Consider the following 14,817-nt stretch of genomic DNA (forward strand, 5'->3'; position numbering starts at 1 on the left):
TACTAGAACTCACGCATAAAGATTAACTACCTTAGTAAAGTAAGAGTTTTAGTTGAACTGTACTCCACGACAGGAGATGCATGAGTAATGTAAACATTGAAATTTATAATTATCACTTACCACTGTGTAATTAAGAATTTTGCCAAATATCTTCATTTTCTTTTTCCTTTACCCCATTTCTTCCAGTGGTGATTCCTCACACTGGTTATTAACTCAAAAGCACCAGTGCCGTGCAGTACCTTGCCCAAATGGTTGTTATTGATCCCTTGATTTGGACTGTGTTTCTGGACATTTCAACCACAAGATCATCACAACCAAATCCAGTTCTGTTTTTGCCCCAGTATTCACACTGGCGAATTCCAGCAAGATATTGGTAAGATTGCGATATGATACAAAATTGACTAAGCAACAGATAACTGGAGGTGCAGATAAATAGGGACGGCTCCAACTGATATTTGTGACTAGTCAAGTTACACTATAGTTTTTTTTCAGTCATATTTTGTTTCAGCAATCTAATAAAATGTTAGAAATTTTGCTGATTGGACCAAACTATGTTGTTCAGATGACATAAAATATCAGCTAGACGTGGAGAAATTATTTGTATTAGCAAAGAAATGGCAAATTGATTTAACATGGAGAAGATGAAGGGAATAATGAAATGGAAATTGTATATATGTCTTTTTTCATAAATAACAGGCTTACTAAGAGCCTATGAATGAAAGGGGAGAATGATTGACAATCACATTGGAATCTTTCACAGGAGACAATAAGAATTTGCATTTATTCAGTAACTTTTTTAGTTCTCAGGATGTTTAAAAGCACTTCCGCAATCAATAAACTACTTTTTAGTGTTTTTGTTATGTAGGAAAAGACCGCAAATAATGTTAAAATAGTCAGCAAATGAAATGACTGACCATTTCTTTTGTTTTTAGTGCTGTTAGTTGAGAGAGGAATTTTGACCAGGATACGGAACTCTCTGTTCTTCAGAATCTTTTATGTTTATCAAAATGCACTTCACAGAGAATTATTTGGCTGTAATACAATTTGGGACAACCTGACAACATGAAAAATTCTATCCAAGTGCAAGTTCCTTTGTTCATTTATTCTTCAATGCTAATTCATCGATCTCCTTTCAAAGGGAGGCATGGTTAAAGGCAAATTTAAATAAAGAATACTTATGGTGTGAAGACCAAAAATCTAACTTCCCAAATTTCCTTTGACCCAAAGCTAAACCCATAACTGCCATCAAGATGAAGGACAAGGGACAAGTGCATGAATACAAGAACATAAGGAAATTGGAGCAGGAGTAGGCTATATGGCCTCTTGAGCTTGCTTTGTCATTCAATATGGCCATGATTGAACTTCTACATCAACTCCACTTTTCCACTCTCACTGCCAAATCCTTTGATTGACCTAGTGCCCAAAGATCTATCAGTTTCAAGTCTTGAATATACTCAATGAGTGATCATTCACAACCCTCTGGGGTAGAGAATTCCAAAGATTTCACAAGCCTCTCAGTGTCATCATAGAATCCCTAGAATGCAGAAGAGGCCGTTCAATACATCAAGTCTGCACCGACTCTCTGACAGAGTGCCCTCTCCCCCACCCTATCCCTGTAATCTCACACATTTTCCATGGATAATCCATCTAACCAACATATCTTGGTACACTAAGGGGCAATTTAGCATGGTCAATCCACCACATCTTTGGATTATGGGAGGAAACCGGAGCACCCGAAGGGGAAAACGTGCAAATTCACACAGACAGTTACCCAAGGCTGGAATTGAACCTAGAGTTGTGAGGCAACAATGCTAACCACTGTGCCACCATACCACCCATGAAGAATGTTTTCTCATCTCAGTACCAAACAGCTGGTCTTTATTCTGAGGATTTCATGGCTTTACTTGTCCTGAAACCATAAAATCTTACCCAAAGTCAACAAACCTTCCCATTGTCCACCCCTTGCCCACTTTGATCCCTGTGGCAGATGGGGTGATAAAATTCTGGCCCCTCATTCTAGGCTCTCCAACCAGAGAAAACAATCTCTTTGCATTTAATGTGTCAAGCCCCTAAGAATGTCATGCACTTCATAAGTTCTTCTCTAAACTCCAGAGAATATAGGCCAATTCTACTCATTTAATCCTCATGGGAGAGGCCTCTCATCCTGGGAATCAAGCTAGTGAACCTTTGTTGTATTTCACCTTAGGCAAATCCTTGTTTCCTTAGACCAGGAGACAAAACTGTAAACAGCATTGTGATCTCACCAAAATAATATATAATTGCGCCAAGATTTCTTTACTCCTATGTTCCAACTAGCTTGCAATAAAGGCTAGCTTACGATTTGCCTTCCTAATTGCTTGTGATATCCACATGTTAACTTTTAGATTTCTCTAAATACGGACATTCACTAGGCTAATCTTTTAAAAATTATTCAATGTTTCCATTCTTCCTGTTGAAGTTAATAATTTCACACTTCCTACATAATCAGACACCTCCATTTACAGTCTTTGAGTGTTTCTCAGGGCTTACATTCAGCTATTGTTTTGTACATATTACACATGTTTCCTCATCTATGTTTTTCATATAGATTGTAAGTAACTGAGGCCTTTGACCTTTAAACTGTTGATCGTTGATGCATGCCAGTAGTTGCACCCTGCCATTCTGAAAATGATCCATTAATTCCTACTGCCTGATTTCTGTCTGTTAAAACATCCTCAGTGCATGCTGATATATTATTTTCCAGTCACGTTCTGGTATTCCATGAGCCTGGGAACACCAATACCTTCAAATTCCCCTCCATTTAAATTAACATCCAATATTATAGAATTGTAGAATGATACTGTACAGAAGGAGGACATATATTGCTGTTCCGTCATCATTAATGGGTTAAAATCCTGGAACTCTCCACTAAACTGCACTGTGGGACTACCTTCATATTTTTTAAAAATTTATTTATTAGTGTCACAAGTAGGTTTACATTAACACTGCAATGAAGTTATTGTGAAAATCCCCTAGTAGCCACACTCCTGCACCTCTTCGGGTATACTGAGAGAGAATTTAGCGTAGCCAATGCACCAAACCAGCACATCTTTCAGACTGTGAGAGGAAACCACAGCACCAAGAGGAAATCCAGTAGACACGGGGAGAACATGCAGATTCCACACAGATGGTGACTCAACTCGGGAATCGAACCCGGGTCCCTGGTGCTATGCAGGAGCAGTGCTAACCACTGTGCCACCATGCTGCCCCATGAGCTATAGAAGAGAATACCAGCAGCTTCTGAAGGATATCTAGGGATAGGCAACAAATGGTGGCTGTGCCAGTGATGTCAACATCCCAAGAGTGAATAAAAAGCATATATTGTTGAATGTATGACAAAGGCGTATGTGGAGGAACTTTATTCTTTTGTGTGATTCCATTGCATTATTATGGCACAGGTAACGGCCAGTTGGTCCATCAATTCAATGATGGCTCTCTGTAGAGCAATCCATCAGTCTCATTCCCCCAATCTATCCTCATACTCCTGCAAGTGTATTTCATTCAAGCCCATTCAATACTTTTTAAATCATTCATCATCTGCACTTTGAACAACTTTGTAGGTAGCCAGTTCCAAGTCATTACTGATCGCTGTGTAAAAGGAGGTCTCCCTATCTTCCTTCTATCTCTTGCCCAAAAACCTGAAATCTATGTCCCATAGTCCTTGTACCATTGGCTAATGAGAACTGTTTTTCTCTGTCTACAATATCTAAATCTGCTGTAATCATGTAAAATTATATCAAATCTCCCCTCGATCTTCTTTCCTCCAAGGAGAATGACACTAACTTTGTACCTGAAATCCCTCAACCCTGGTTCCATTCTGGTAAATCTCCACACAAGGACTCTAATCTAAATTACAGTAGGTCAGTCATTGAACCTTACCTTCCTGATTTTGATTGTTCAATTGCATTATAGATAGTGTGCTTGCCAACATGCTCATAAGGGGCAAGAATATTGTTTTGTACTATGACAATTTGTAATCGTGTACAAGGAAACAATGCAGCTGATTTAGTTAGTCTGATAAATAAATTAAATATTTGTGTTTTTTTTTTAATTAACACAAAATAGGACTGTGATGAGGGCTCTGATTTAGAGGTCCCACAACTAAAGTATTACATATGAACACATACTCCTATGGGGCTTTCTTTCATAGCTAGTTATACACCGCAACATCCCTGAGTCAATAAATGTAAATTCAGACATTGTAATTGTACCAAAATACCAGGAAATACTTTATTTTTTAGCTGTGAGATCTCACATCCCAAAGACACAAGTTTCCAGATGGTTAGTTGTGATCTACTGCCAAAACATCACCCCCATTGTTAAGAATCTTGGCTGGCTTCCAGATTTGTAACTTCTGGATTCAAGTTTCCATTCAGTATCAGATAGTGACTAATACAAAGTAAGTATACTAAGAGAGGACACTTGAAAAGTTGGAATATGTGCAATTTGATGTTTAATCTTAATGCTCAATGCCACTAAACTAACCAAAAGCGCACTGTGAATTTCAAAGAGGGCTTTCTTATTTTGGGTCAAAGTATCCAATTGTTCCGTTTTATAACTATTTTGACCTGCTTTAAATCTTTGTATAGTTTGAGCATTATTGATTTATAAAGAATGACAATAAACTACTATCATAATAAACCGTGTTGTTATGGACTTTACAAACTGGAACATTGTTATGGTTTGTTGCCTTTTTGTCAGTGAAAGCCAAACCAAATCATTCATAGGTTCAGAACTTTTAGATATACAGCTTGAGAATGGAGCCTATTTAAAAAGTTTGACGAACTACTAAGTTGCTGAAGTAAATTTAAAACATTATTGTAACGTGGTCATTACGGTTTTGAATACCAGGACTGGCTGCCCCAAATGTGAAAGCCAAGGCATGTTTATGGCTTGATTACTGACTGATAAGCTGTATGAAGAGAACTGTTTTAACTTTGTGCTGGGAGAAGGGACAACATTCTCAGGGCAACTCATTGCGTGGAAGTCTATGTAGCCAAAAATACTATTGGTAAAAGTTTTGAATATTATTCAGTTTCTGTGTGCATTACAGTTAATCTTCACACTTTGTTGGTAAGATCCTATAGTTATAAAATAATGCTTGCCTATTTAGTATCAATACATTATATTTAGTACCCACCTTTCAAAGGGGGATTCACTAGCCTTGCTCACTGCTGGTGAGAATCCCAATGCCCTGCTGAATGAGTCGTTGGCCAAAAATCAGGATGCTCATTGGGCATGAGACAATCAGGATTCACCCGACCCGTTCCGCCGACCCTGATCAGGTTCTTGCCCAGAGCTGGCAGCAACCTGTATATTATTTAAAACCCCTATTTTAAATTCATTTGCAGGCTTGAAGCCTGATTCAATGCCCTCCTGCATTCACCCGTGTCCCCAGCATGAAACGCACCTTACGGGCTTTGGTGCTGGTAATGACTTGGTGTGTTGGATCCCAAGGAGGATCAAGGAGATAGGTCCAGTGGCTATTTGCCCTTCTACTGCTGCCAGACTACAGGCGAAGGCCGTCCAAGGGTCCTGGGAGTTGGGTAGGCTCAGGCAAGTGATTGACCTGGATGGATGGAGTGTCCCTTCGAGCCCTGACAGATGTGGAAATCATTCCTGGCATGGTAACTTCAAGCAACTCTCTGCTCAACATCTTCCTTCTTGCCTGTCAACTGTGAAAATTTTGAAGGGGCCATAAACAGTAATATGATAATGACCACTTTAATCCCTGTGCCCCCTGGTCACCTGGCAGGCTTTTAAATCACAGCAGCACTCCATTCTGCATCAGGTATTTTCCTTTCTTTTTTTCAGAAACTGCAAATTCGCCTTTGAAGTCCTCTGACAGAAAGGAGATGTCAATTTCAAGGAGGGACGAGGATTTCTCCTCCACCGCTGTTCACAGCCTCAATCCATTCTCACAGCTTTTATCTGAAGTCTCTGAGCCTTCCTAGAAAGCTCAATTGCTTTGAAACACTCTCTATTCCATTTTTAATCTTTGAGCCGCTGCCTCAGCTCTAGGGACCCTGGTTCAATTTCAGCCCGGCTATGTGGAGTTTGCACATTCTCCCTGTGTGTGTATTGGTTTCCTCTGGGTGCCCCAGTTTCCTCCCATTTCCCAAAGATGTGCAGGTTAGGTGAAATGGCCATGCTAAGTTTCCTGTTAATGTCCCAAAGTGTGTAGTTTAGGGGAATTAGTTGGGTGAGTACGTGGCCTTATGGGAAAAAGGCTGGTTGGCGTGAATTGTATGAATTTGCGCCCATCACAAGAGTGAATCCCACCTGACAAATACTCCAAATGCAAAACCCTGCTGAAAATGGGAGAGTTTACTTCTTTCCATCTTTAAAAAAGAAGCTTTTTGATCTTGATAAAATAACCTCCTTCCAAGGTTAGGAGCTGTGCTGTGGATGTAAGAAACCATCTGAAGAAACTTTGCAAAAATTACGCTCTGACTGACTTCAGAGGGTACCTGTTAAGATCGCTTACCCCACATGTACAACCTAAATGGTTCAAGTTAAACAGGGCCCCATATTAGCAGCTAAACATCACAACTGGGTTCTGTGCTGTGATCATGCATAACCCTGGTATGCAACATTGGCTAATACCAGAAAGAACCAGCATAATGGGACGCACATTAAAAATAAATTGTAACTGTGTCTCCTCACCTAGTAAGAAGTCTCATAACACCAGGTTAAAGTCCAACAAGTTTATTACTATCAAATAAACTTGTTGGACTTTAACCTGGTGTTGTGAGACTTATTACTGTGTTTACCCCGGTCCAACGCTGGCATCTCCACATCATGACTCTCCTCACCTAACCAGCTGAAGGAAGATGGCTGTTGGCCAAGAAATATAAAACTCAAGAGGAAACCATGAACAAAAAAACAGCTTCTGTGCATTTACACGCATACACAAACATGCTGTCACATACTATATATATTTCAAAATTGTTCAGCGTTCCTTTCTGCTTCAGCTCAGGAAGGAAAAAAATGGACTTGCATTTATATAGTGCCTTTCATGATCTCAGAATGTCACTGGACAATTAATTCAGAAACTTAGCTAATGTTATGGGGACCCAAATTCAAATCCCACCACGGCAAATGTGGAATTTGAATTCAATAGTAAAAACCTGGCATTAAGAATCTACTGATGACCATGAAATCATTATCAATTGTCAGAAAAACCCATCTGGTTCACGAATAATCTTTCGGGAAGGAAATCTGCTGCCCTTACTTGGTCTGACCTATATGTGATTCTAGAACAACAGCAATGTGGTTAACTCTCAACTGCCCTTGGGCAACTTGTGATGGGCAATAAATGCTGACCAGCTAGCAAATCCATGTCACATGAATGGATAAAAATAAATAAATAACACCACACTAGCCTGAACAGAATGCCAATGATAATATTGTTATGAACAACATTTTGGGAAATTCTGAATGCAGAAATTTCTACTTTGCAACCGGGTGTCCTGTCTCCTAGTGCTTACTGTTAGCACTCACACTGGAGCCAGAATGCTGTGGGTTCAAGACCCAGAAACTTCAACACATAATTCAAGCTGACACCGTATCATAGCTGAGGGAGTACTACACATCAGAGATTCTGAACTTCACACAAAGTGTGAAACCAAGGCTTATTCTGCCCTCTCAGGTGGACATGAAAGTCTTAACGGCACTATTTTGAAAAAGGGCGGCAGATTTCCCCTTGGTGTTCTGGCTGCAATTTATTCCTGTTGTCCCTGCTAAACAGTCTGTTTATAAACCTTTATACAGTGGACAAAGAACTGCAAGTCTGTACTAACTGTACTAACTCTTGTTAGTACAGTAATATTTATTCACATGCACAATTGATATTAATCACCCACACAGTCAATATAAGTTATTTACAGAATACAAAAGTTCAAATCCAATACTAGACCTTGACTTAACTTTTGCGTAACTGGCAAGTACCCAGGCAGATATTGGCCTTTATCTATATTTTGGTCTCCGTAGTCTGGTCCTTCAGTCTGGTCTGATATATCGGCTCTGATCTTCTTTTCATCGTTTTTGTAGTGGCGGTCCTCATGGTGGTAGTTTCTGGTGGTGTCATTCGTGAGAGAGAGAGTGACATCCTTTCATTGTGCAGTGCCTTTTATCCCTCATTGGTTTTGCGCCTTTTCTGGTTATTGCCAATCAACTGATCGGGACTTGATCATCCTGATCGATAAAGTCCAAACAGGTGCTGCCACACCAATCTTTGGGTGTGTACACTCAACGGCCATGCCTGTAGGTGCTGGAGGCACATAGGTCACATACCTTCCTCCCAAGTAAGGAGTTAAGGTGCCCTCTGATGAACAACTCTGTTTGACCAGAAAGTGTCCATTGTCTTTGACATGGCCTATGTCCTCTGTACTTGAGAGTCTGAGCCGCAGCCTGTTTATCTCTGTCTTTTAAGGCTGCAGACCATCTGTTTCTGTATTTGGCCAATTATCCCAACGTGCTTTGTAAATCACCATCTTCGGTGGCCCGTGTGGCCACAGTCCCTCCTTCCTCAAACAACATCATGAAAAGCAGATTATCTGCCTGTTATCACGTTGCAAATTGGGTTTTGCAATCACTGGTTACTGTGTTTCCTACATGACAACATTGACTGCACTTCAAAAGTGTTTCATTGGCTATAAATGCTTTGGGATGTGTGCTAAAGTTGTGAAAAACACCATAAAAATGAACATCTTTCTCAAAAGAAACCAACTGCCTCCTCTGTGCCCACTAATAAACCCAACAACAAATATTTCACTTTTTAATAATGTTATTTCTATAGATTTTAAACAATGCCTTTATCTCTTCGTATACTTTATTTTATCTAAAGATGCTGCTATCTGAACCCTCATCAAACTCCATTGTGAAAAAGATTTTGATGGATTTTTTTGCCATTCAACCATCCAGTCTAGTTTTAAAATTTCTACAGTTAAGCTAAGAATACCAATTCTCATTTATTTCTGACATCAGAAGAGTGAATTTCTGGTACAGTAGTTGTAAAACAATTAAAAATTTAGACATGTCTCCTAGGGCAGCAGAGTGACACTGTGGTTAACATTGCTGCCTCTCAGTGTCATGGACCTGGGTCAATTCCCAGCTTGAGTCACTGTGCAGTGTACCTGAATAGGTGCCAGCGTGGATGAATAGGGGATTGTCACAGCCACTTAATTGCAGTGTAAATGTCAGCCTATTTGTGATCCTAATGAATTTTTAAAAATTCTGTCTCCTCTTGGTTCATACCTGCAATGATTTTGATTAAGTAACAATTTATTTCTAATTTAATACAAAACATTGTGCCTTTCTCCAACATATTGGATCAACATCTCCCTTTCATTGCCCCATCTAAACATCTCAGTTCCAGCTCCTGGAATTTAAAAGTACCCTATGTCCAAATCGACACAACTATCAAAACCAAATACCATTCATAATCTTTTTAATGCTGCTTCTGTGACAGAAAATTATTAGATCCAAATGTGTTCTGGATTTGGCCCAAAATTAATAACATGGATAATATTAATCCAGTTATACTTTTTTGAAATTAATATTGCAGTGGCTCATTCTTTGGCCTTGCCATCTGAGGTATTCACATTAGTTGCTGACAAATGCATAGCGTGAGCTTGTGAAGTCACAGTAAGACTGTGCTACCGTGGGCGGCACAGTAGCACAGTGGTTAGTACTGCTGCTTCACAGCTCCAGGGGCCTGGCTTTGAATCCTGGCTCGGGTCACTGTCTGTGTGGAGATTGCACATTCTCCCTGTGTCTGTGTGGGTTTCCTCCGGGTGTCTCGGTTTTCTCCCATAGTCCAAAGATGTGCGAGCTAGGTTGATTGGCCATTCTAAATTGCCCCTTAGTGTCCTGAGATGCATAGGTTAGAGGGATTAGTGGGTAAATATGTAGGGGTATGGGGATAGGGCCTGGGTGGGACTGTGGTTGGTGCAGACTAGATGGTCCAAATGGCTTCCTTCTGCATTGTAGGATTCTATGATTCTAATAGTCAAAACAAAAATCTACTGCATAACTTTAACAGAGAAATCTGGTACCAGTATGATGCTAGTGCACCTTTAAGAGTTTTTTTTAAAATCATGCTCACAGCCTTGGGTAATGTCATTGCTGGAGGAAGGAGAAAATAATTTTGTTTTGGCCTTGGTGTTGGAGGCAGCCTTAGAAGCAAGCTGAAAAAGAAGTCTCTTTCGCTCTCAGTTTTTCTGAAAACTTTACCAGTTAGCTGCAAGAAAGGCTTATTGCCCTGCTGCAATAATTAATCTGTGCTTTGATGTTTTGGAGAGCTGCTACGACTATAGGTGGCTCTGAGTTTTCAAGATCATTTGAAATAAGCATTCAACCCAGGGAGCTGGATTCTAGTATCATGTCAGCTTTAGCCTGTGCTGTAATAAATTTCTTTAAAGGCTTTATTTATAGGATTTTGGTTTTAATTGGAACACATTAGAGATATTCATTAAGTACATTATAGTGGTTGTTTTGTCTTTTGTTTGATAAAAGTTCTTGCTAAATTTCTAACTATGCACGTTAACTATATTCTTCAATAAACTTTGTCTGATAAAAGTTCCCTGGTGGGTTACTTGAATTATATCTGAAGTGGAATATCTCATGTTTATCCTAGCCAAATTCAAGATGCAAACTTGTTGTTCTAGTGGGCTTCATAAAACACTTTGAAGTTTCTGCCCTAGTGATCATTATTTTATGACTTGGGTGTTGCTCAAAATTTTTCTGTTTGTCTCCAGAAGCAATTGTATTTCTCGCCACATATCACCTCATCTTCATGGCTTCAATTTTATCTGACCACCTGTGAAATCTTCCAGCTGTAATTACAAATAGGATATGCCATTTTAATAGTTGGAAGAGTAGAAAATGTAAAAGGTAAGGATGTTTTCTGACTGCTTCATTTTGTTCGAATATTGATCCGTATTAGGGGCATTGCATGATATCAGAAAATGCAGAGGGGGATGATAATTTTGCAAAGAATGTCCATCGTGAATACTATTCTCCATTAGTTTAACATCTTTGCGCTTAATGAAGCGAACATACTTTATGTTGAAAGTCAAAAGAAATACATTTAAAAATTATAAGCTTTAATATCATACCAATATTTCCCCAGCTGTGGAAGTATACAACACAGATGAGAGCCAAATCTGACTTTTTTAAGTTTATTCACTTGAAGATAAGATGATATTTGGATTAATGAAAGAAAATGTTTTGTCACATACATTATAGACCATGTTGCATGACTCTAGTGATCTGAAGGCATTAGCAGCTGTGCCTTCAGTTATTAAGCTGTAAACTTTGGATTATCACCAAACCTCCCTACATCGATTTCTCCACCTTTCAGACATTCCCTAAAATCTACATTTCTAACCAAGCTTTTGGTCTTCTATCCTGGAATTCACTTATGTTACTCAGTATCAAATTTTATTTGACAATGTTCATGTGAAATGCCTTAGAACATTTTACTATGTCAAAGACACTATATAAATTGAGAGCATTGTTGTGTAAATGAATCACAGAATCAAAAAAAATTTACTCCATTCTTAAAGTTACAAAGGCAATGCTCAGAGGGGATCAGGCAGATCCAGATCCATCTCCTTGCCTGCTCCAAAACACAAATTCAAATTCCAATTGAATCCAATTCATGGTCCTCACAAGAGAGACAAACAAGTTCCAAGCTGACAAGATAAGGCATTGCATTCCATGTGGAACTTGAACTGATGCTTGGTCTGAGCCAAACGGCCAAGAAGTGAACATAGAATAGTTACAGCATAGAAGGAGGCCATTCCAGCCATGGTATCTGTATTAGCTCTCTCTAGGAGTAATTCACCTATTGCCTCAGCATCTCATCTTTTCTCAGTGACCCTGCATATGCTTGCTTTTCATATAATAATCCAATTTCCTTTTAAGTGCATCAATTGTTCCTGTCTCTACCATACTTTCAGACTGTGCATTCCAGATTCTAACCACTCACTGTGTGAGAAAGATATTCCTCATTCTGCCATTGCTTACTTTATATCTGTGTCCTTCAGTTTTCAATCCTTGCACCAATCGGAAACAGTTTTACAATAAGAACATAAGAACATAAGAAATAGGAGCAGGAGTAGGCCAACTAGCCCTTTGAGCCTGCCCCGCCATTCAATAAGATCATGGCTGATCTGTCTTGGCTCAGTTCCACATTCCCGCCCTCTCCCCATAACCCTTAATCCCCTCTCTTATCAAAAACCCATCAACCCGCGTCTTAAAAAAATTTAGCGAGGTAGCCTCCACCACTTCAACGGGCAGAGAATTCCAGAGATTCACCACCCTTTGAGTGAAGAAGTTCCTCCTCAACTCCGTTCTAAACCGCCCCCCCTTTATCTTGAGGCTGTGCCCCCTAGTCCTACTATCCTTTCTGAGCGGGAAGAGTCTCTCTACCTCTATCCTATCCATCCCATTCATCATCTTATATGTTTCAATGAGATCTCCCCTCATTCTTCTAAACTCTAACGACTACAAGCCTAATTTATTCAGCCTCTCCTCATAGCTCAACCCCCTCAACTCCGGCATCAGCCTAGTAAACCTCCTCTGCACTCCCTCCAAGGCCAAAATATCCTTGCATAAGTACGGCGACCAAAACTGCACACAGTACTCCAGCTGCGGCCTCACCAATGCCCTATACAGCCGCAGCAAGACCTCCCTACTTTTATATTCAATCCCCCTCGCGATGAAGGCCAGCATCCCATTCGCCTTCCTGACCACCTGCTGCACCTGCAAGCTGGGTTTTTGCGACTCATGCACAAGGACCCCGAGGTCCCTCTGCACCGTCGCCTGCTGCAGTTTTTCTCCACGTAAGTAATAATACTTCCTACCATTATTCCTACCAAAGTGGACCACCTCGCACTTGCCAACATTAAATTCCATTTGCCATTTCCTGGCCCATTCACCCAGCCTATCTAGATCCTTCTGTAGACTCTCCCCACCCTCCGCACAATTTGCCTTTCCACCAATTTTGGTGTCATCAGCAAATTTCGACACCCTACACTCGGTTCCCTCCTCCAGATCATCTATATAAATGGTAAATAGCTGAGGCCCCAGCACCGACCCCTGGGGCACTCCACTAGTCACCATCCGCCAATCCGAATAGCACCCATTGACCCCCACTCTCTGCCTCCTATTTGACAACCAGTCCTCTATCCACGCTAACACCCTACCCCCAACTCCATGCCCCCTTACCTTCTGCAATAACCTCTTGTGAGGTACCTTGTCAAACGCCTTCTGAAAATCAAGAAAGACCACATCTCCTCTATCCACCGCCCTAGACACATCCTCATAGAACTCCAGTAAATTTGTCAGACACGACTTCCCTTTAACGAAACCGTGCTGCGTCTGCTCTATCAAGCAGTTCCCCTCAAGATGCCCCTCAAGTTTTTCTTCATCTACTCTATGTCGGCAAAATTTATGCTTTGCTGTCACAGTTTATTGATATTCCTGTAATCCTTGGATTCTTCTTCTGCCTTATTCTGATTCTCCCTGAATTATGTTGTAGCCCTGTTGTGCAAAAATAGCTTTTTTTAAATTTTCTATGTGTTTACAATTAAGAAGTCTAATTCACTTGTAAAAATGTTAATTGATTTCACCAACTATTCCATTTGAATTATGTGATCAACAGTGGCAGTCACTGAGGAACTGGGTGGGGTGGATTATAAACACTCCGATCATCTTGAGATAGGCTAAGGCAACTTTGGAGGAGCACTTCCAATTCCCACCCAGAAATTTCCAACATCGCTTCTCAGTCTTTTGGCTAAGATCAAGTGTAGTATCAAGCCTGAGATCAGTGTAATGTCTATTCTTGTCATCTTAAATCTAGTATGTCTCTCTTGCAGGGATCATGAATTGAATTGAATTTGAGTTGACTTTTGGAGCAAGCAAGAAGATAGGTTAAGCACATGCCCTGTCCTCCTTGTGCATTAGCTTTGTAACTCTGAGGAAGAAATAACATTTTAAAAAGAAATTTCTAGTTTCTAATTTTAACAAGAATGTTTGGTTCTTTGTGTATCCTTAGAAGTATGTAACTCACCAGGTCCCAACTCAGTCCTGTTCCTGCAAAGTTGACTCAAATTAACTCTGCAATTGGTTGTCAAAGCAAACTGAGAGAACAACTCTTTGGTAAGTACAAGGCAAACAAAACACCTAATGGTTTGAACTGCAAAATTGGCAGTGACACCAGCTGTAGTATAAATAAAATCTAAATTAAAGCCATACTTAATACTGGAACAAAGCTAAGGTCAGGTCAAATTACCCCCCATTCACATGACTCAAGTAACTGCATTTGTGTAAATGATGGAGAGGTTAGGTTTGTATCCACTAGAGTTTAAAAGAGTAAAAGACAACTTGATCAAACCTTGAAAAATCCTGAGGGGTATTGACAGGGCAGATGTGGAGATGATGCTTCCTCTTGTCGGAGAACTTAGAAAAAGGGATCACTTTAACAATAAAGAGTTTGTTATTTAAAATAGAGATGAAAAGATTTTTTTTTCTCTTGAGGGTCATAAGTCTCTGGAACTCGTTTCCCCGAAAGGCAGTGGGAGCAGTCTTTGAACAATTTTAAGGCAGAGCTAGATAGAGGAAGGCAGAATATGTGGATGCTGGATTTTGATGTTCCAGTTGCAGGTGTTGACATCCTGTTCACCATGTGGTGAAGCTCCAGTCACCATATGTTGATGTCCCAGTCACTATGTTTTGATGTCCCAGTCACCATGTTTTGATGTCCCAGTC

This window comes from Carcharhinus amblyrhynchos, chromosome 23 (genome assembly GCF_965287045.1).
Source record: "Carcharhinus amblyrhynchos chromosome 23, sCarAmb.v2.hapA, whole genome shotgun sequence".
In the NCBI taxonomy this organism is placed as follows: Eukaryota; Metazoa; Chordata; class Chondrichthyes; order Carcharhiniformes; family Carcharhinidae; genus Carcharhinus; species Carcharhinus amblyrhynchos.